Source organism: Monomorium pharaonis, chromosome 1 (genome assembly GCF_013373865.1).
Source record: "Monomorium pharaonis isolate MP-MQ-018 chromosome 1, ASM1337386v2, whole genome shotgun sequence".
In the NCBI taxonomy this organism is placed as follows: domain Eukaryota; kingdom Metazoa; phylum Arthropoda; class Insecta; order Hymenoptera; family Formicidae; genus Monomorium; species Monomorium pharaonis.
Genome location: NC_050467.1, coordinates 8,822,196 through 8,843,641, shown reverse-complemented (window position 1 = coordinate 8,843,641; position 21,446 = coordinate 8,822,196). Strand labels below are relative to the sequence as shown.

The 21,446-nt window shown below is 35.6% G+C and overlaps 1 protein-coding gene and 1 long non-coding RNA gene across 10 annotated transcripts in view; both read left to right on the top strand.

Annotated features, from left to right (window-relative positions):
* Positions 1–21,446, top strand: part of LOC105831246 (protein phosphatase 1L) — a 264,636-nt gene that overhangs the window by 24,006 nt on the left and 219,184 nt on the right. Inside the window, exons 2-3 of one of the 8 annotated variants that reach the window (XM_036292205.1) lie at positions 1,404–1,532; positions 1,614–1,815. The exons of 6 other annotated variants lie outside the window; for them this stretch is intronic. The gene's annotated coding sequence lies outside the window, so the exon portion shown is untranslated. The remainder of the gene's footprint in view (positions 1–1,403; positions 1,533–1,613; positions 1,816–21,446) is intronic. One more of the 8 variants, XM_036292211.1, reaches the window with a different exon arrangement.
* On the top strand, positions 5,512–9,492 carry LOC105828441. Of its 2 annotated transcripts, XR_004964683.1 has the most exons (4): positions 5,512–5,966; positions 7,501–7,651; positions 7,732–8,001; positions 8,142–9,492. It is a non-coding gene; the product is annotated as an uncharacterized LOC105828441 (long non-coding RNA). The 2 variants fall into 2 exon arrangements; XR_003625703.2 differs by lacking the exon at positions 5,512–5,966 and having other exon boundaries at positions 5,973–7,651.

Genomic DNA, 21,446 nt, shown 5'->3' with positions numbered 1-21,446 from the left:
ACCGGCATGTATGATGTATTTCGGTAATTTAGATTACACTTTCTGAATTTTTTCGCAGAGCCGGGACTAGACATTTTGGCGCCCGAGGCAAAAGAAAAATTGCGTCTCTTGTATTAACAAAAAACATTTCTTTTACAACATGTAAAATATAATAAAAAATAATATTAATTAGTGGTATTTAATATATTAATATTAATTTAATTGGGACATATAATCACGCGTACAGGTATACATTACAAGCATACATATTTAATAATACTGATGCTAATAAGCATTTTAAAACACTGTAAAAAATTTATTGCAACAAAGAATATCATCCCAGCCAAGGTTCAAATCTGGACCTTCCTACATTTTGGTATGGACGTCTCTACCAATTCGACTTTAAAATATATAGAAATTTTTATTGCCATTTTTGCGCCCCTTCAAATTTTTTACATGAGGCAAGTGCCTCGTTTGCCACACCCTAGTCCCGGCTCTGTTCTTTCGGCAAGGTCCAAAGCGGCGTTCACTGACCACGTGAAGCATGTATTGTCCTTTGAATTAACGTTTTTTTTTTAAATAATTTTTGCGGTAATGTCACGTAACACCTCGCGTGTAGAGGATTGTACTTATTTATATTTAGAGTCAAATTCAGAATTAGCGACAACGCCCACCCCCTATTGCGTTCTTGAAACTTTTCGAGTGATGCCAATGTGGGCTCAAAAACGCGTCACTCGTACTACTCGTTCAAATCCGACGTTCGGAATAGTTCACAGTTTTTTGTGTTTATACTTTTGTTGGCGCGTTTTTCGCCTGTTACAAACACGCTGTTGAACGAGGTATTTATTTTCACACTGTTGTGTTTTTCTAGAGCGTCCCGCACTTGCTCAGGGTCTATAAACTCATACAGGAAAAATTTGTCACGTATTTTAACGCCATTTAATAGTTTACCCTGCATTGGCTTGAAACTACTTAGCCAAAATTCAATATGGTCATCAGTCAATATGGCCGTCATTTGTACTGTTGCCGGGTGATGTGGTTAAGGCAAGTTAAGGCCGTTGAGGCACGTTGAGGACGATTAGTGTGTTGTAGTACGTGGAAAGCGTTTCAGATGCGCACAGATCGGAACGGACACCAATCAAATTGCTAAGTTAGTTAGAGTTAGCATAAATTTATAGAATTTGATTGGTGGTGTCCGTTTCGATCTGTGCGCATCTGGGACTCACTCAGGGTCGGTTGTTCCAATTTCTTGGTAAACTTACCTATCAGATAAATATATGTTCATCTTTATTTATTTAAGAAAAGAAATGAAGATAGATACATGCTTATCTAGTAGGTAAGTTTACCAAGAAGTTAGAACAACCGGTTCTTAGTCAGTTAATCCATAATCTTATGAATAATAATCTTCTGGTCGCAATTGATAGTTGCTAGTCGAGTCAAGGCCGATAGAAATAATTTGACTGAACCCTCTAAAGCTTCGAGAGAAATGACTCAAGCTACAGTGAATGTTGTGGCAACTGCTAAAAGTTGCAATCATCTTGTTGAAGAAAACGGTAATTTTTTTTTAAAGCATATTAAATTATTATATTGCCTTATACATTGTGTCTTAATATTCCTGTGTTCAAATTTTACAGAAGATCTACATATGTCGAATTTGAGTTTATATCAGGCAAAAAGGCTCGAAATGGAAGCTCAAATGCAAACTGTAGTACTAGAACAGACTCTAGAAACTGAAAGATGCTGCTCTCCGACGTTATTATCTTGATGGGGAGAACGAAGCGTAAACTGATTATGGATTTGAGCTTAGATTAAGGATATTCAGCAGATACAAAAATTGTATGTAGATAAAAGATCCTAACAATTATGTAAATTAGTCTCGACCAGTCTTGATTGAACTAACCATCATGGAAATTAATTTTTTGTCATTAAAAGCGAAACTTATTATTCATTTATTGTCAGCATTTACGTATTACGCATGTCTCGAAGATCAATATTCTTCCGTCATATATATTTATAGGAATCAATTAAATGTACTTTATTGAATAATGCTTGAATATGTTTAATCATATATTGAATGATTTGATTACATCATTTTCTAATTTACTTTGATTTTTTTACATTGTCTTTTATTAGACAATGAGCATTTATAAAATAAAGTACATTTTGCGATAAATTTAATGATCAATGAAATTCCAAATATTTAATGCAAATTTGTATTACATTTGAAGTAATTTTATAAGAGAATCATGTTTAAAAAAATATATATATACATATATTGTGACGTTGCAGTTTTGTTGCGGCGTTGCAGCGTCGCTCCGCCGTCACAAGGCCCGAGATCGCGCTAGCGAGAACGGCCGGGAGGTGCAGGAAGCGTATCGCGATCCTGGGCGGGCCACATTAGCGATATTATTTGCGAATTATAATTATTTTTTTTTTTGTATTTTGCGTATCGGGCGCTTCACTTGGCGAAAACACCGAGGAACACCACACAGGAATTCGGCCTTGGTGGAGCAACGGAAAATAGAGGACAGGGCCGAGGCATAGGACAATTACCGCGGGGGCATGGGACCTCAGCGGTAACCGCAAGGCAAGCGACACGGTAAAAAATGACGAGGCGTCACAGCGGAAAGGACGACGAGGCCAACAACAGCGGAGGACCCTTCAGCTATAACCAGCCTCCCGTATCGGCCCCGGGGAGATAAGACTAACCGGAAGGCCGCCTGCAAAGGAGGAGGATCAAGGGCCCCGTGATTGAAGGACACCTCGCGAAATTGGGTCGCGTACGTCATTGAGGGCGAGCTGTCGCGAAGCGCGTAACGCGTAATCCTTATTGGCTGACGCCACGCGCAGCCGAGTAGCGTGGGGAACACATCGACTTGCGGTTGAGCACCTCGCGTCTCGATCGCGCTCTCCCGCACCAGCTGTTCAATATAGCGTATCGGCAGCCCGGCCGCCCCCGAATTCCTGGCGTCGCGTGAGAGAAAGACGAGCGTCCTGTGTGGAGCGAGGGCCTTGGAGAGGACTCGGAGGGACCAGGAAGCTGGTGAGGTTGCCCGTGATGCGTGTGTAATCTTGTAAAGCCACTCGCGAGTCGGCAGATCGCGCTAGTGTTCTGGGAACGAACTTTTTAGTGTAGTACAGTTTAGTGTAGTGCGCGAGGGCGTACTTATTAGTGTTAGAACGAGCGATCGACTCCTATGCGCAGTGGGCCGTCAGGGACTCGTGGAGGCTAAGATTTGCGTATCGTAGAGTTATATGTGTGAAACGCGCTCGCCGAGGATGGTGGCCCCGGGTCGTCGCGTAGAAGAGCATTACTTTGCGGGAGAAGGCCGGCAGCGCGACCACCATACCGTTGCACGCGCGAAGTGCGTGCTAGCCGGATCGCGTTGTATGCGTCGAGAATTCGCGCCGCGGTATCCGCGATTATGTGTGAGGCTCCCGAGCTTTGTGTCAGTATTATTTCCGTTAATTCCGTTTTGTGATGGCCGCGTCGTCGTCTCAGTGTAACCTCGTTTGCGTTGTGATCGCCGCATTCGCGTTCTTGCGTTACTTGTCTCGCGGCTTGTTGTCGTTAAGCTTCGCGTTTTTGTCTAACTGATTGTTATTTTTGCGCCTTTTCCTATTGTAATTATTTCGTTCGCGCTTTCTAGCTAACTCGGTTATTTTTGCGTTAATTTCTGTTTTTGGGCATTTCAATTACTTTCTCGCGAGTTCCGTTATTCGCGCACTAAGTGAAACTTCTGTTATATTTTAATTTTATTTCATTATCTCTTATGTTGTGTTAAGTTCCCTCATCACAATAAACGTTGTTAATTTGTTTTATAAAGAGCGTATGTGATTTCTTGTATCGTCTTGTGTGTCGTCTCGTGTAATCGAGCGTTCGTCAATGGCATACCGCCTCGCCCCTCTACCGAAATTGGAGTGGCCGGCTAAATACTCCGTGCGAACGTAAAGTGGGATCTTGGTGTTACTTTCGCGTTTGAATTTGACGCGACGAGAGTCTGGCGCTCAACATTTGTGATGAACCCCGCAGATTGCTCAGCGACAACTTAGGAGGTATTCGAGGGAACGTCCATCCTCGCTCCCTCTTTTGTACCGTTTTTGATCCGCGTCGCGATTCCGCACGGCGGAACGCAAAGAAACACGTGACAATATATGTATCTAAGGAACATTGTATGTTAAGTAACCAATATCTGAAACTTTAGATACAAAGTTTACTAACCTGTTAGATGCGTGTGAAGTTTTCGTTTTCGAGTAAACTATTTATTTTATGTAGTAATTCATTTAGACTAATGTAAATTTTTCTAATGTTTCGTCGGCAATCAGTTTAATATCGCGAATGTGGAACATTTAATGTACGAAATATAAAATTTTTCTAATATCTTACTAGTTATTATTTTACAAACAATTTTCTCAATTAATCATCGAGAGAGAATAATCTGTGTATAGCGATCTATAATCTGATTTTTTTGTAATACATCCGCAATTACAATAACACAATTTCTTTTTAATTTATTACATGAAATAATGAAAAAGCATTGAATAATATATTGTGTAGATTCCCAGTGAACACATTTTATAGCGGCAATATAACATAGAAGTTACATGTAATTTAACATTGTTATTCTTGTGATATGTAGGTGCTATATGACATGGAAATAATCTGTTACGTAATATTTGTTATACGCAAGTGATATAGCTGTTATACATCGTTTTGGCGTTACAGTTATTCAACAAAAATTGTATAATTGTAACATAACACGTTCGTATCAATGTTATTACGGAACGATGCGTCGTAGTTGACTCAGAAATTAGACAACATTATAACATCCTATGAATGACAGATCTATTTGATAATAAAAAAAATTATTATAAAGATAATGTTTTCAAAAATAACGGTTTGTCTACAATTACTGCGCACAAAAAATGCACAAAATCGAAATTCATTATGTGCTGAACAAAAACAGAATAATAAATGTATACTATTCAATTTTTCTTAGAATTACGATCTATATAGTTAACCATCTAATTAATCATTTGAACGCTTCAAAGATTAGTGCTAAATAGATCGCAATTTCCATCAAATTATTAAGGTTATGGAAAAAGATAAATTTAACAATGAAATTAATAAGTAAATAAATTAATGCTATTTATTTTAAATTTAATGTTTTGCAAAATTTAATTGCTTTTATAAAAAATAATATAGTTGCGTCAGTTTATAACATATAGGTATATGTAGACAATAACAAGTACCCATATCGATGAATCAAATTGGCGTAACAGGTAGAGTACAAGGTTCGTCATCCTAAGGTCCCGGGTTCAAACCTAGCAGCGACAAGTAAGAATAAAATAAAAAATAACAATTTAAATTTAATTAATTAATAAAAATTTATCCTAAATTTAGTATGTGCTGTTGATAAAAATAATTTTTAAAAAATGAAATTTTTATTTTATTTTATTTTTTTTGTAACTGGTGTGTGACGGTTAGATAACATAATTATAACATGTTATATTGCTGAGTCGGAAATTGTAACTTACATGTAAGTTACGTGTAATTTCAGAGTAACGTAACCTGTTATATTTGGTTACATTGCTGTTACACTGCTACTATTATATTACCGTGTTCACTGGGTTGACATTTATATTGCTGTTATTTTGCAACAGATATGGTTAATTAATCACAGATTATACTTAATTGATTAAATAAAAACAATTATAAGATTAAAATAAAAACCATTTTTTTTATATTCCATAGTTCTTTAATATATTTTTAAAATTAAATTTATTTTAATAATTATAAAAATAGTAAAACAGTGCACATTTTTACCGACCGATAACGTGCTGCGTACTAACTAGTACGAGGATAAACCAGAATAAACTTTTAGATGGCGCTGAAACAGGACAAAAAATAGTATGGGAGTTTCAATACCCTGCACTCGCTCGAGCACTATACTGGCTGTGTTTTCTAAAAACGTTCGCGATTTGATGTAATTTACGTTATTTATCACATTGGTTAAAACGCGATTCTTGAACGTTGTATCTATTTCTCGCCACACGAGTCCGTGTTATTACTAGTGCTTGCATAATTACTGCCTACATGCACGAAACGTTTTTGTAATTGTGTCTTTTCACCCTCGAGTCGCGCGATTCTCGACACCAACGATTGTCTCTGTCCGACGATGAGCCGAGGACGGCTTGACTCGGCTATATTCCTCGAGCTGCTGTATAAACTCATCACTGCAACCACACGACATTCTCGCCCAAGATACTGATTCTGCTCTGATAGCCCGCTTTCCACTTGCTCAAAATGTTTCATATTTTTTATAATGTCGTTTTAGCACTTTACTCATCACAGTAATCTTTTACAAAGCACTTGCACGCGATGTACTACGTTAATTTATGATATCGTTCCGCTCTCTGGAATTCAGTAATGTCTAAATGTGTGATTAGGATTCTCATCAAAAACATATTTTGACGTGCAGTCCGTTAATGCCTATAGGAATGGTTACGAAGAAGCACATCATATCCTCGTATTTATTATACATTACATACATTTATTTATTGGTTATTAGACGAATGTCTTATAATCTTATTCGCATCGGAAAATGTTTGGTCTGGTAAAATAGTCTGTCTTGACCTCGCGAAGAAACTTTTTCTGTAAATGTCTAGGCCAATTCTTGTAGTGCTGACACATCTCGACTTTAGCTTGCCTCATGAAACGTCTATCGGTTCCTCGCACACCCCGTTCTCTCTATCTCGAGGAAAACGAATGATGGATCCGTGTTTTAATGGTAAATCTTTTCTGTCGAGATCTAGGATGTACCTAATTTTTTATTCTTTGCAAGCAGCTTGATAATCACTGTCTTTATAATTCATGTTATATAGTTTTATACGAAAACAGTTTTTGCTGTGTGCACACTGGACACATATTGCATGGAATCAGCACGAACATAGGTTGTCTGTAATTCGAACAGTATTTGCCATCTAGCCTACCGAACGTCAGTTACATGTTTGCGAAAGGCGTGCATTATGTTGAAATCTGTGTCTGTTATTTATATTATAGATTCGACACACACTGAATAAATATTGCCTGTAGTATAATAAAAATATATGGTACACAATGTCTTGTACGTCCGGTTATCCCACTCACTTTTGCATGTGTCAGATGTTTCTCTATAGTATCGTTAAATTCTTTACTACAATCACTCGTATAATTGCTGTCCTCGGATTGCTACACTCTCTTCATCTTCATCGCCCATTACATCCTTAAAGTTAACATCATTTATAATGTCTATATTCATATCGTTTTCATTGTTCGCGATATCCATAATTTTGGCATTATCTGCAATGTCTGTCACGTTAATTTACATTTATTTGAATTATTTTTTTACGTCGCGCTCGGAATATAAAATGGATCAAATGTAATATCATGCGGTTCCCAACCAGTTATATATTCTCTTCATTTCTTTGTCTTAACCGGAGCATTGCTGTATCAGCATTTGCTATCTATTGTTCTAGCAGTCGTACATTTGCGCTTGACTTTTGCATTCTTCGAATGCGCGATTTTGAATGATCTCATCAAAAAATATTAAATGATTTATGTACGTGCCTAAAACGTATTTTGTCACAGCAGCCATACATCAGCGCTTGACTTTTGCAAGATTCTTCGAATGTACGTGTGATTTTTGAGTGATCTTATCAGAAGATATCAAATGATTTATGTACGTGCCTAAAATGTATTTTGTGTCACAGCTGCACATCAGCGCTTGATCTCTCACTTATCAGAAAATATGTATCAAATGCATGGGAAACTATGGAATTGTTTTTACTATTTACTGGAATATGTGGAAGAGTATGCAATATAAAGAGAATTCCAATTTTGTTACCGCATCACCCGTTTGTTACAAGATGGACAGCAAAGGTTTCTGAAACGTTATCGCTCAGTCAATCTGTTGAAGATTCTCGAAAAAACAAGATGAACTATTACGTTCCGATCTAACAAAGTGAGGCGTGCGATAAACCGTAAATATTTATAATTTTTAAATTCTTTTCAGCAACTTTTTATGTTTCTACATTTATTTGCATTTTTTATAACTCGCATTATTTTATATTTTTTATATAATATCATCGCAACCGCGCTATACTCCGTGCATCTTGGAAAGGAGATATGCCTTGACTGCCACAGCATACAAATATTTGGATATCGAAATCAGCGTGGGGCCTGTATTCTATGTGGAAATACTGCTTGGCGACAACAAAGGCAATCAATTTTACCATACGCAACATGGAAAACGGTCATGGAGCAACGCGTAGATATTGACCGATTTGTGCATGCAATTGTGTTTTCAAAAGTTTTGGTTTGTGATCTGGTTATAGAACTTGTAAAAATACGCGACAAAATATTGTAAAATCGATGTTGCATGATAATTCTATGTACATGAAGCCGTTAATCTTACTGTTTTTATTCGAACTTGAAGATTGTGTCGACTATGTATGTCATCAGATGCATCAAAATACGTCAGTATAGTCAGTGATAAATATAAGCAGTTTATTACTATTTTACGTCAAAATTATATCACTAATAAAAAAAGTGATGCTGTAAAATTATTACGTGAAAAATATGATAAAACTTGTCTCGTAGAGTGTGAGCTAATTGGTTACGCTTTGGATAATATTGTATATGACGTGTTATGAAACGAATAAATGGAAAGAAATTTATAAATAATGATTCTAGTTTGTTTTCTCTTTTCCCTATTTCTTTGTTCCGTATGCAGAACTGACTGAGTAGCAGGTACATAGATAAGATGAGTGGAAACACATGTATGTGAATGGTAGACTGCGTATGAAAGAACGAGAGAGAGAGAGAGAGAGAGAGAGAGAGAGAGAGAGAGAGAGAGAGAGTCGAAATAATAATTAGATCATATGGGCGTATCGGAGGTGATGGTGGCGATGGCGGCGGCGGTAGGCGCGGATCGTGATTTTTTTCACCCCACCCTGCTGTTCACGGGGACGGTTGCGGGCCCCGAAAACTGATTGTGGAACATGATCCTTCCTTTTCATTCATCTCCGCGCACCGCGAGATCCCCCGATCCGCGTGACGTTATGCCCCCGCGCGCCTTTGAGTACCCCTCGCAACTCGCTCCCACCTTGGAGCTCCTAAGTCAGAACCACTTTATAACCAACTATTATACTAATTTATTTTTATTTTATTTTTTATTACTTCATCTGTGTACTCTTTTATTTTTTTGGCCAAAGAAAGAGTAAGAAAGAAAATCGAACCAGGCTGAATTGAGTAAATCCAGATTAATTGTAGGGTAAAGCTGTTAGGGGAGCCCGCTGGTTACAGGATAGGTAATGTGGGCGTGAATCGCCTTGATAGACAAGTCTGCTGCCCACAGGAAAAATAATGTGGGAGTGAAACGTCCTGATAGGCGAGCCCGCTGCCCACGTTGCGCGGAGGTTGCAGGAATGACGGTGAGATCAGTTTAATTTTGCGTGCGATTATAATAGCGAGAATTATTACTGGAATTAAGTGCTCTTAAGCGAAGAGAATCAATTGAGAGTAAAAAAGAAAAAGATTCTGAGAAGGAGAAAAGAAAAAAAAGTAATTTAACTAGAGTTTGTTTGACGTGCGAGATTTTGGGGGAGGGGATTAAATGTATATGTGTATTTTGTTCTCTAGTATACACGCGAAGAAAGAAAAATATTTAATTATATTTATATATGTCACGAACACGAGAGTTTTGTTTCATTTAGCTGAACATCAATATTAAAGATGCCACTAAGGAAAGGGTGTGTACTGAAACGGAGCTAGACTTACCTTTTTCCTTTGTAGGCGAATCTATAGGGATGATGTGAGGGAGAGTTAGGGATGTGAGACTGATCATTCTAATGAGACTGCACCATAGCCCGAAAGGATAGAGAGAGGTATATGTAAGTTAAGCATCCTTAAAGGGTCCGTGGGAAGGAGAAATATTGTGGGGGGAAGCGCCTGATAGATGACTCTGCTCTAGTTTTCACCGAGACTGTTGATTCGGTTTTATTTCGGTGTAAGTCAGATTCAGTTTCCATCGGAAGTAGAATGAAAGAACAATGGAAACGAAGAGATTTATATTTTAGTATAGCTAACTTAATTTTGTTTGTATGAATGTAAACAAAGATAACTTTTAAACGTATGTAAGATTGGAATGATAAGTGATTTTACGCTATTGCGAGTGATTTGAAATAATAAAATAATCACCGAAGCAACTAAAAATTAATATTAACCCAACGTCCAAAGACACGCAATTTCTTGTTCATTTTTGAGCTTTATTCTCAAAAGGAAAAATGGAAAATATTTGGACCAAAACTGTATATCTTACTATTTTTGGGTGTGCTCTTACGATTTCGGGGTCAAAATTGCATTTTTATGCCTCAGAACACTAGTACGGTAGATTTTAAATGGAAAAGTATCAAAAAATTGGAAATTTTTTTGATATTTTTTTAGTAGAAAATATTAGGATCAATTTTTAACCACGTCTAAAGGTGGATAAAATAGTTGAAGTTTAACGAGAAATTTCTTTAACCCCAATTCATTATAACATTACTCTTTATGTTATTCTAATCTGGCGGTCAGAGAACAAAAAAATAATTTTCTCGTGATTATTAACAACAGAAGTTTTGTACGTTTCTTATGTTTTGGATACCGCAAAATGGCGGATCTAATATGGCAAATGTAATATAAAAAATGTTAGAATTTCTAAATGAAAAAGATCATATTCTACAAAAAACTTTTTGGACAAAGTATTCTTGTCAATTTCTTCATTAATTGCGTTGTTTTTGAAAAAATATAATCATGAAGTTTTGAAATTACGATTACTATAACACTTATTCTCGAATTATTAGGCCAAAGAAAATTATTCTTTGTACATTTTTGCTATAAACTATTCTTAAGGTTTCTGAGGTTGCTAAGTTCGAATTTAGTAATACATTTTTAAAATTAAAAATGGCGGATTTAATATGTTGAATAGAATATAAAAAACAAAAAATGTAAAAATTTAAAAAAATTAAAAACTATAAACTTAAAAATGCAAAGAAACAAACACTCAACCGCCTAGCTCCACGTAGTAAGAGTTGAAAAACGTTTGTGAGTAACGCCTAACGGACGGAAGCTTTAGATACATTATTTATTGAGAATATTAAAGTTGCGGGATTATTTTTTAAAATTGAGATTCTTGACTTTTTTTATATTTTATCCACTATATTGGATTTTGCATTTAAAAAATTTTATAGTTTTTTAATTGAAAAATTGTTACATTTTTTGATATTTTTTATTTTTCATCTACCATGTTGAATCCCCCATTTTTCATTTTAAAAATCTGTCATTAGATTCAGACTCAGTAATCTCAGGAACCCTTAAAATAGTTTATAATAGAAACATACAAAAAATTATTTTTGACCTCAAGAATAAGTTATAGTGATTATAATTTTAAAACTTTATGACTTTATTTTCTCAAAAACAACGCATTCAATAAAAAAATTGGCAAGAATACTTTGTTCAAGAAATTTTTTGTAGAATACGATATTTTTTTATTTAGGAATTCTGACATTTTTTATACCCCGTTCGCCATATTGGATCCGTAATTTTGCGATATCCAAAACATAAAAAACGTACAAAATTTATGGTTTCAAAACTTCTGTTGCTAATAATCACGAAAAAATTATTTTTTTAGGTCTCTGACTGTTATATTGTGTCCGCTATTATTAAAACGACAAATTCTGGAAAAATATGAACAGTGACGTTGGATTTATTCTAAATTTATGCTATTAAGGAAAACAGGTTTACGATACTTAATTTTCATATAATTGTTCAGAAAAAACCCATATTTTAATAATTTATTGCAATTTTCGCTATTTTGAAAAGATTACATTAAATTGGGGTTAAAGAAAATTTCTTGTTAAACTTTAACTATTTTATCCACCTTTGGACGTAGTTAGTAATAGATCCTAATATTATTTCTACTACAAAAAATTTTTCAATTTTTTAGTACTTTTCCACTTAAAATCCACCTGGTTTTCTGAGGTATAAAAATGCAATTTTGACTGAACATCGAAAGAGCACACCCAAAAATGATAAGATACATGGTTTTAGTCGAAACATTTTCTATTGAAAATAAAGCTTAAAAATAAAAAAAACTTTGTGTCTTTGGGTATTAAGGGGGGCGTCTACATTAGGAGGCCAAAATTAAGCACTTTTTTATGATTTTTTTCTAATGAAACTAAGCAATGAATCTTTTTGCGATTTTTATCACTTATTGTGCATGTCTTTAGGTACTCAAAACAATTTTTATTACAAAATTTTATTCATTTAATTATAAGTTGTAAGCAAAAATGCACAACTGTCTTGAAAAATTCCTTCCACACTGCGTACATGATAACAACAGGTAGAATCGGCTAAAAGGAAAAAACCAAAGTTTTTTGTAAAGTTTATGAGTATAGCTTCTGTGTGAACCTAAAATATATATTAAAAGTCATGTAAAAAAAGTTATTTTTAAAAAATGTTAAAAATTTTTCACAAAAAATTGATTTTTTCAAAGCGCTATTTTATAAATTTTTTATAATAAATGTATGGCTTTCTTAGATTCACTTAGAAGCTATACTTATAAACTTTACAAAAAACTTTAGGTTTTTCCTTTCAGTTGAGTCTACTGGATGTTATTATGTACGCAGTGCGGAAGGAATTTTTCAAGGCAGTTGTGCATTTTTGCTTACAACTTATAATTAAATAAATAAAATTTTGTAATAAAAATTGTTTTGAGTATCTAAAGACATGCACAATAAATGATAAAAATCGCAAAAAGATTCATTGCTTAGTTTCATTAGAAAAAAATAATAAAAAATTTGCTTAATTTTGGCCTCCTAATGTAGACGCCCCTCTTAAAGAGTTAATACAATTTTATTGAAATATTAATTAAACGTATCAAATATAATTAATTATTTTACTTTAGCAATTATGCAAACATGTAATATTGTGGCAAAATACAGGGAATCTGAAAATTTTTAACATAACGCTTGCATAGAGATAAAACGGACCAAACTGACAAGGGAATCTCGCAAATCCGAAATTTTTGATGTTAATGAAACTTGGCATAAATGTAGAGGAGGTAAATACATTAATTTAGAAATTTTTCGTTTGGGCTTATAAACGGTTTAAAGGAGTGAAATCACCCTTTAAACATAAAGACATTTTTTGCTTTTTCTCGATATAAATTAAACAAAATATCGAAAAATGTTTTATACAAAAGTTTTACAGCATAAATATCACTATCTAACTAACAAGGGAACCTCGCGAATTCGAAAATTCTGATTTTAATGAAACTTGGCATAAATGTAGAGAGGGTAAGTACATGAATTTAGAAATTTTTAGTTGGTGCTTATAAACAATTTAAAGGCTTAAAATCGGCCTTCAAAAATCGAGACAGCAATATCTGTGGCGGTTTTTGGAACGGTAATGGTCCCAGCAAATATATAGAAAGGATAGAAATTTATAAACAAATATTATCTTCTGAAATTAAAAGTAATAAATATGTTGCAAAATAAGTGAAAAACATTAATAAATATTTGTGTAAATACACCACAAACTGTCATATTATTGCCATGAAACTCTTCGCGGACGCGACTGTCTATCATGTACGCGGAAAAGCGATGATAAAACGCGCACTTCTCGGGTCTACACGACTTTATATATATATATATTTTTTATTGCGTTTTAACAATCCGGGCACGCCAAGTTTTTGCTTAAATTTTTTGTATAAACATCTGTTCTTATAATAGATGCATTTACTTCATTAGTTTTGTAGAGAAAACAAATTTTTTGTCTTTTTATTTATGGTATTTTCCTTAAAAAAGCACGCATGCACACACTTGGCGCTTTTTCTTTAACTTTTTTAAAAAATAATTTTGTCTGGCTATCACACATTTTACAGTGTTAAGCATCTTTTTTTTTACAGAGTTTATATATATATATATATATATATATATATATCAATAACAGTCTTGGAAATATAGAAAAAATACGAGCTGGGCACGCCAAGTTTTTGTTTCATTATAATCCTGTTGATTGTTTTTAATTATTTAATTATTTAATCATCAAGTTTGTTTAAGCGCTTTTTTTGTAACATTAAAAAGTAATAATAAATAAATTTTGTGTAGATATCTGTTCTTATAATTGATGCATTTACTTTATATTATTATTTTTGTAGGAGAAAACGGTAAATATTTCGATCAGGGAAGCCCACTCCGATGACCTTGACATATGTTATAAAGGTCACTCTCTTGAGTGACCTTCAAAATACTTTAGTCATCGCTCGTGATTTGTTAAAAAGTCATTAACAACAAAAATTTATAAATACGATACTTGATATCTCTGTTTTACTTAAAGTCGCAAACTCATGTGCAGAGAACGAGAGGGTCCCGTTAGCGCACGGTGCGATAGCATACATCCCGATAGCACACGTCCCGATATCGCACAGTAAAAAAGGCATATTAGCCCAATAGCGCACAAAGTAAAAAGCGCATTATCTCGATAGCGCACATTTCGATAGCGCACATTCCGATAGCACACATCCCAATAGCGCACATCCTGATAATGCATATTCTAATAGTGTAATGTAATGCATATTCTAATAAAGTCAGTTACAGATGCGCACAGCTCAAAATGGATACAACAGGCTAAGTGAAACGGACACAGTAACAAATGGACTTACCACATTTGCGACTTTATATGGCACCCCTACCCACGGGATGGGTGCGGGACGGGGGGCAAAGCCGCCTCTCTTGCACCCCTCGTATGTGTGTGTGTGTGTGTGTGATCACAACAAAAGAGTGTCCACGCTTTGTACTATACTAAATGGGTTTACGACTTTCTATGCGTAGCGAGGTCCACCCACACTCTTCCCCCCCTGTTTACATTTGACTACATTTAATAAACATGCCTATAAAATTTTATTGATAATTTGTGCGATTTTATTTTTGTTTGATTGACACTGTGTCTGTTTGTTACTGTGTCCGTTTTATTCAGCCTGCTGTGTTCATTTTGATCTGTGCGCATCTGGGACTCACGCTATTGAGATATGCGCTATCGGGATGTGTGCTATCGGGATGTACGCTATCGAGATAATGCGCTTTTTACTTTGTGCGCTATTGGGCTAATATGCGCTAATATTTTTTACTGTGCGATATCGGGATGTGTACTATCGGGTGCGCTGTCGGAAATTTACTAAATCTTTATGTGTACTGTCGGGATGTGCGCTTTCGCACCTATGCTAATGGCACCCTCTCGCAGAGAACAAAGGGTACAAGGTAATTCGCCCTTCACCTACATCCCCGCATTAATTTTTATAAAGCACGCATTTTTGCGCGCTTTTAAATAAGAAAATTTATTAATTTATTATTATCCTAATCTAAATCCTATAAAGAAATATGGATAAATCTTAACAAAAGGGGATAATTATGCAGTTATACGGAGTTACCTCCAATTTCAATGTCCTTTACATATGTTATAAAGGTCATCATTCTGAGTAATATTGTGAAGGTTTTAGGCCGCTCGGCATTTATTAAAAAGTTATTAACACGGAAAGATTTTACGAATTATTTGTAATGGTAATTCTTTCGAACGAAGGCTCCACCACCAAATGGGCTGAAATTTCTTGTAGTGGCTTTTTATGGTTAAAAAGTAATATAAATAACAATTTTTTGTCGGGGAAGACCAAAAAAGAGTTATAAACAAAAAAGGTTTAAAAATGTACCATTGTTTTCTAATTAATATGGAATGAAATTTGTGAAAAGTCGTGAAGTTATATGGTATAGAGAACGCGTGGGCGGGGGAAAAGCGGAGCCCTTTTCCCCGTAGTTTACTTTAACTCTAACCCACCAATTTCATGTCGTTATTTGGTTAATGCAAAAACATTGGAAACGGCGTGGTTCTTGTTTGGAAAGTCGCAAACCGATGTGGTACTGTACAAGCGTGGACGTCGTTTACTTTACGTTTTATATAAATATGATACATGATGTCAGTGCTTTACGTAAAGTAAACGATGTCCACGCTTGTACAGTACCACACAGTGGTTTGCGACTTTCCACGCCAAACAAGATCCACGCTGTTTGTTTTCAATGTTTTTGCATTAACCAAATAGTGACATAAAATTGGTGCGTTAGAGTTAGGAAAAAATATGGGAGGGGGTGCAAGGGGAGGAGCGGAGCCCCTCCCTTGCCCACGCGTTTTTTTAAGAATATATTAATTTTCTTTTAATCAAAAGTATAAATAGTTCAATGCAAAATATTATCTGTTTTAAACAAAGTATTTATGAAATTTTTTTTGTTAATAACTTTTTAACGAATCACGAGCAACGGCTAAAATCTTTTGAAGGTCACTTAGGAGGATGACCTTTATAACATATGTCATGGTCAATGTCAACAGGGGCGGGCTCCCCTGATCGAAATATTTATCAAGAAAACAGATTTTTGACCTTTTATTTGTGGTATTTTCTTTAAAAGCACTCACGTATACACATTTGGCGCTTTTTTTCTAAAGTAATTTTGTTTGGATATCACACATTTTATAATGTTCTTTTTTTTACCGAGTTTATATATGTATATAAGAAAAGTCGTGTAGACCCGAGAAGTGCGTGTTTTATCATTGCTTTTTCGCGTACGTGATTGACAGTCGAGTATACATTTTAAATTTATGCTTACTTTGTTAAAGAAATATATTTACGTTGTCGATGCAAAAAAGCCTTAATATTAATAATTTTTGAGCACTTTTTATACTTTTTATACGTCCAAAAGCCTGTATATTGGATGACTCATTTTTTTAAACACTTGCAACGAGAGGGCGCTGCCTGTGAGATGTGCATGGAGCAAATAGTATAAATTATATTAGAAGTATTAATATAAATGAGAAAACGGTGATCGCAGATGAGTAACAATTTGCGCGTAATAATTAGCGAAAGTGCGATCGCGAGAGACATGCCAATTGCAAGCTGATCGATCTTATTCATAAAAAGAAGACAATTTAAAAAGAATTTTCTTGAATTAATACGTTGTTTGTTTCGGCGAGTTTGAGATTCTAACATGATTGCGAATTACTTGAGAATATAATGTAGAGAAAAAGTTTATTAATAAGAATTCGGAATAATACGCTGAGAGCGTACTGTGGGGTCTCGCGCACGGGGCTCCTTCAAGCACGCGCAAGATGGGCGTGTTCGTGGGAAGAGGAGCACTCGACAAGACGGACGGCGCAATGGAACGTATGAGATAGAGTAAGACGAAAAAAAATTTGCGCCGAACGTAAGAGGCGGATTTTATATTTTACTCTATTACAGTTATTACTGAATTAAAAAATTTGAAATAAATTTTAAATAATTATTCTTTTGTTTGGGAAAAAAGTATAAATATAGAAGTATGAAAGTATCATATATGTGGCTCCAACCTTGGATGAAAACATCACGGTGCAGACATATACTCGTCGTTTGAGAGAGAACCAACGCATGCACACAACGCAAAATGTAACCAACGGGAGAGAGACACGAGTATACGTCTGCACCGTAATGTTTTCGCCAACGACACTTGCAGCTTTTAAAGGACGCTAGCAATATAGAAGTATTACATATACGGAAAGTTATAGAATAATTTATAAAAAATGAATAATAAGTCTCATGTTACACAATCAATTATATAGCAGAGACAGAAACGCAAAGATAGAGTACTTGCATTCGGAACAGTTTTTGTTTCTCTGCTATATAATTGATTGTGTAACATGAAAGACTTATTAATTGAAGAAGTCTGTCATTGAAGAAGAGAACGATCGTATAAAATTATTCTGGTTTTGCTTGGGATTGAACTTGGAACCTTTAGCGTAATTAGTATGAGAACACAGACTTGCATAAAAGTGTTAACCGATTAAAGACCCACATTTTTATTCTAGAGATGAAAGGTTTTATAAGATTGTGAAAATTGCCGTAAAATGTGAAAAATACGAAAAAAATATGTATTTATTTCAATAGGTCCTCTTTTTTTACCATTTGCAATTCACTGAATACAAGTCTATAGTAAATCAAGCTCCATCACTCACCGCTTGAGTGAGAAATGCCAAAGTTTTGAAGATCGAAAGTTTTACAGAGATCGTAGCTTTTGTGACCAATGAAAAAAGATCAGCCTGGTTTTATCTTTCTTTTGTCGAAATAATGGAATATTAGATTTATTTTTTGCGTTTGTAACATACTTTTTTTTCTCGAGCGACTTGTGCAGTAGATTTTTTTTACTCTTGTTTTTAATTTTATTCAAATAAATTTTTTAATTTCTAATAGTTTTCCGCAAGTTTAATAATATTTTTTATAAGAAAAAAATATTGATATCGATACATAGTACACACATATTAAAGTTTTAATGAAAACATTTTGAATTGTTTTTATAACAAATTTATTATGAATGAACAGAATTGGTTTCTTAATGAAACTCTTATGGCATATTTGTTCAATAATTTATTGAACAAAGATGTTATTGTCAAATGCATTTGAAAGCATTTTTATCACTATCATCCCTGAGCGCGCGAAATTCTAGCCCTGTCATTCGTGATCTTTAAACTCTTCCCATTTGAAAATTATTATAGCCTCGACATTTTCGTATTAGAATTTTTTTCTCAAAATGTTACAAAGAATTTGTTATTAAAAAACCTCGCGCCAGTTTTATAAAAACTGTTAATACTTATTGTCACCAAAGGAAATAATAAACCAAAGAAAGATTAAGTTGACGAAACTTGTAAATCTCTTTATTAGCATATAATTTCATCACCATATGTTTTAACCAGTGTTCTTATCAAATGGAAAGATTTAAGTTTAATTATCTAAATTTGATTATCTATAGAGATAATAACTGTACAAAAAAATTGTAAATTTACAGTAATATTTATGATATTATAGTCTTACAAGTATGCATACGTGTTTACAAAACATTTACATAATAAAAAATCATGAATTTAATATTGTATTATTTAAGTATTTATATTAATAATCACAAATTTCTATTTATAGTCGATAATGATCACCGTTCTTTAATTATCTCCTTTAATAAGGACGAAAATTTGGTTGACAATCTTTAATAGTCTCTTGTTGATGGTACATTCAATTGATTATTATGGATATATTAATGAATCTGTGAGCCCAGTTGAAATGTCACTACTCAAGTATATACATTTTATTCAAGAGTGATAAAAATTAATCTTTTTTTGGTTTTTTACTTATGATTTTATATACCTTTCAAAGTTTATTGAACTGTGCGCCGAATATAATTTTTGATTTTTAAAACACAGTTATAAGATGAAGATTAATAGATTAAGTTCCGAAAAGCAAATATCTTCAAGTTTTTTGAAACTGTGTATACTTACATATTTTGACACACTGATTATGAATATAATAATGAAAATATGAACTTTGGTTTTTAAGGTCAAAACTTGAAAAAACCCATGAAAATTATACTATAAATGGAAGATATCTTCCATTTATTTCTGTAAATAATGGAAATTCCGAAAAATATTTCAGATAAAAGTTATAGATCTTATGGCGACTAGAGAGTTTCCTCTCGTGTGGCTCAGCGCCCGTGCCTACGCGGCGCTGTAGTCTTCCGTCGCTATTCAGATCCGCTCGGCCCGCCATTACGAATAGTCGCAATTTTTGTACTCCTGCCGCGTAACGCTACATAAAAGAGTTATTGTTTTGTTACAACTCGTGAGTGTTAAATTAATTGCTGCCTGCCCTTCTTTGTACCGATGGAAAGTCGTAGGCCTCCCACCGGTTTGTGTAAGTGCACATGAAGATGCGCAACAGCCTACAATGTTCCACATGTTAATTTTTGTCATAAAGATAATAGTTTTTGAGAAAAACAACATTGGATGTTTATAATATATTCTATCTCCGTAGCGCAGAATAATGTGGAAACAAACAATATGAATCTTGTTTGGCGTGCATGGAAAGCTGCAAACCCACGTGGTGGTTTGTAAGTATACACAGTTTCAAAAAAATTGGAGGTATTCGCTTTTGAAAACTATACCCAATTAATAATGTAACGTGCGCGCCGCGGAAATGAAAGACACTTTTGAACTTAAAAACCAAGCAGCTTTATTAACGCGTCCGACAAGGCTCGAGAGCGAGATTAGACTTGTTGTTGACAAACGTTGCCAAGAGCATGACAATTGACAACGCTCTTGGTAAAATCAATATATCGATCGGCTTCGGAACAGCTGAGTCGCAGTCGCGGAGTATACCGGGCGACGCTCGTAACACTGCTCCCCCTCTTCAAGATTGTCGTCCCGACAATCCGGGGAGCAGTTTTCCTGTTACTCCAAGAAGGCCCCTTCGGCTTCCAGGACGATTTCCCTGTCCTTAATCGGACCACGTCCAACCGAGACGACCCTCTCAGCAAGGGCTTCTCCGGTCACTCTTCCTCGCAGAGCTAGCCAGACTCCCACGCGGAATTTTTCTGCGCCGGCTCCCTTTTCGTCCCCGTGCTCCTCTCCTGCCGTGAAGCTTCCTCTTCGCCCGATCTTGTGCGCTTCTCGTTTCTTTTTTTCGGGATCAGGGGGGGAATTTACTTCCACGGACCCAACGCTCTAAGAGCTCCCTGCCCCCTGCCTCGGCATTTGCCCAATGTCCCACGGAAAAACCGTGGTCAAAAAACCGTGGACGAGGCAGTCTTCTTAATAAAACTTTCCTCCTCACCTCGAGAAGCAGCCCTCATGCGTCCGCACCTCTCGGCAAAATTACTGAAAATAAAACAAAACAAGCAGAACAAGAACACACACAAAAAAAAAACGGAAAGAACTTTTTTTCCCTTCTTTAAGCAAAAACGATAGTTGCGTCCCAACGTACTCAATCAAAAGAAAACAATCCCTTGACATTCGGGCTCGGATTTATGTCGTCAAATTCAATTCGCCCTTCCCAGGCAACGGACATTCCGCGCGGAAACGCCTCACTCGATCCACATTCCCTCCTACAACATTGTGCCAGAGCCATCGCTTCCGCGGTCTCATCCCAACCGATTCTAGATCGTACGGCGCCCGTTCTCCGCCCGCGTTTACACTGGCGCATGGAAAATTTACCGGCGCGCTTGACGGAGCCCCGTCCGCGGAAATATTATAGGAACAACTTAGCTGGTTTGAATTCCTTTTCATGTCCCTCCGCGGGCACCGCTACCACTGGCCGAGAACGAGTCCTTCCGGCATCGAAGCAGTCCCCTCTCCTCTCGCCGCTCATCCCTCAATTACTGCAACTCCCGCAGCTTCGCGCGAAGCGAATCGACCTCCATCGTCGCACCCGCCGAGACTGAATCTTCCTCGAGGAATGTGTGGTTGACACCTCTCTCTCGCACTTTCATTCCGCGCACTTTCTGACTCTTAAACTCGCGCGCGCTTCACAGGATCCGATGAACGGATCCCG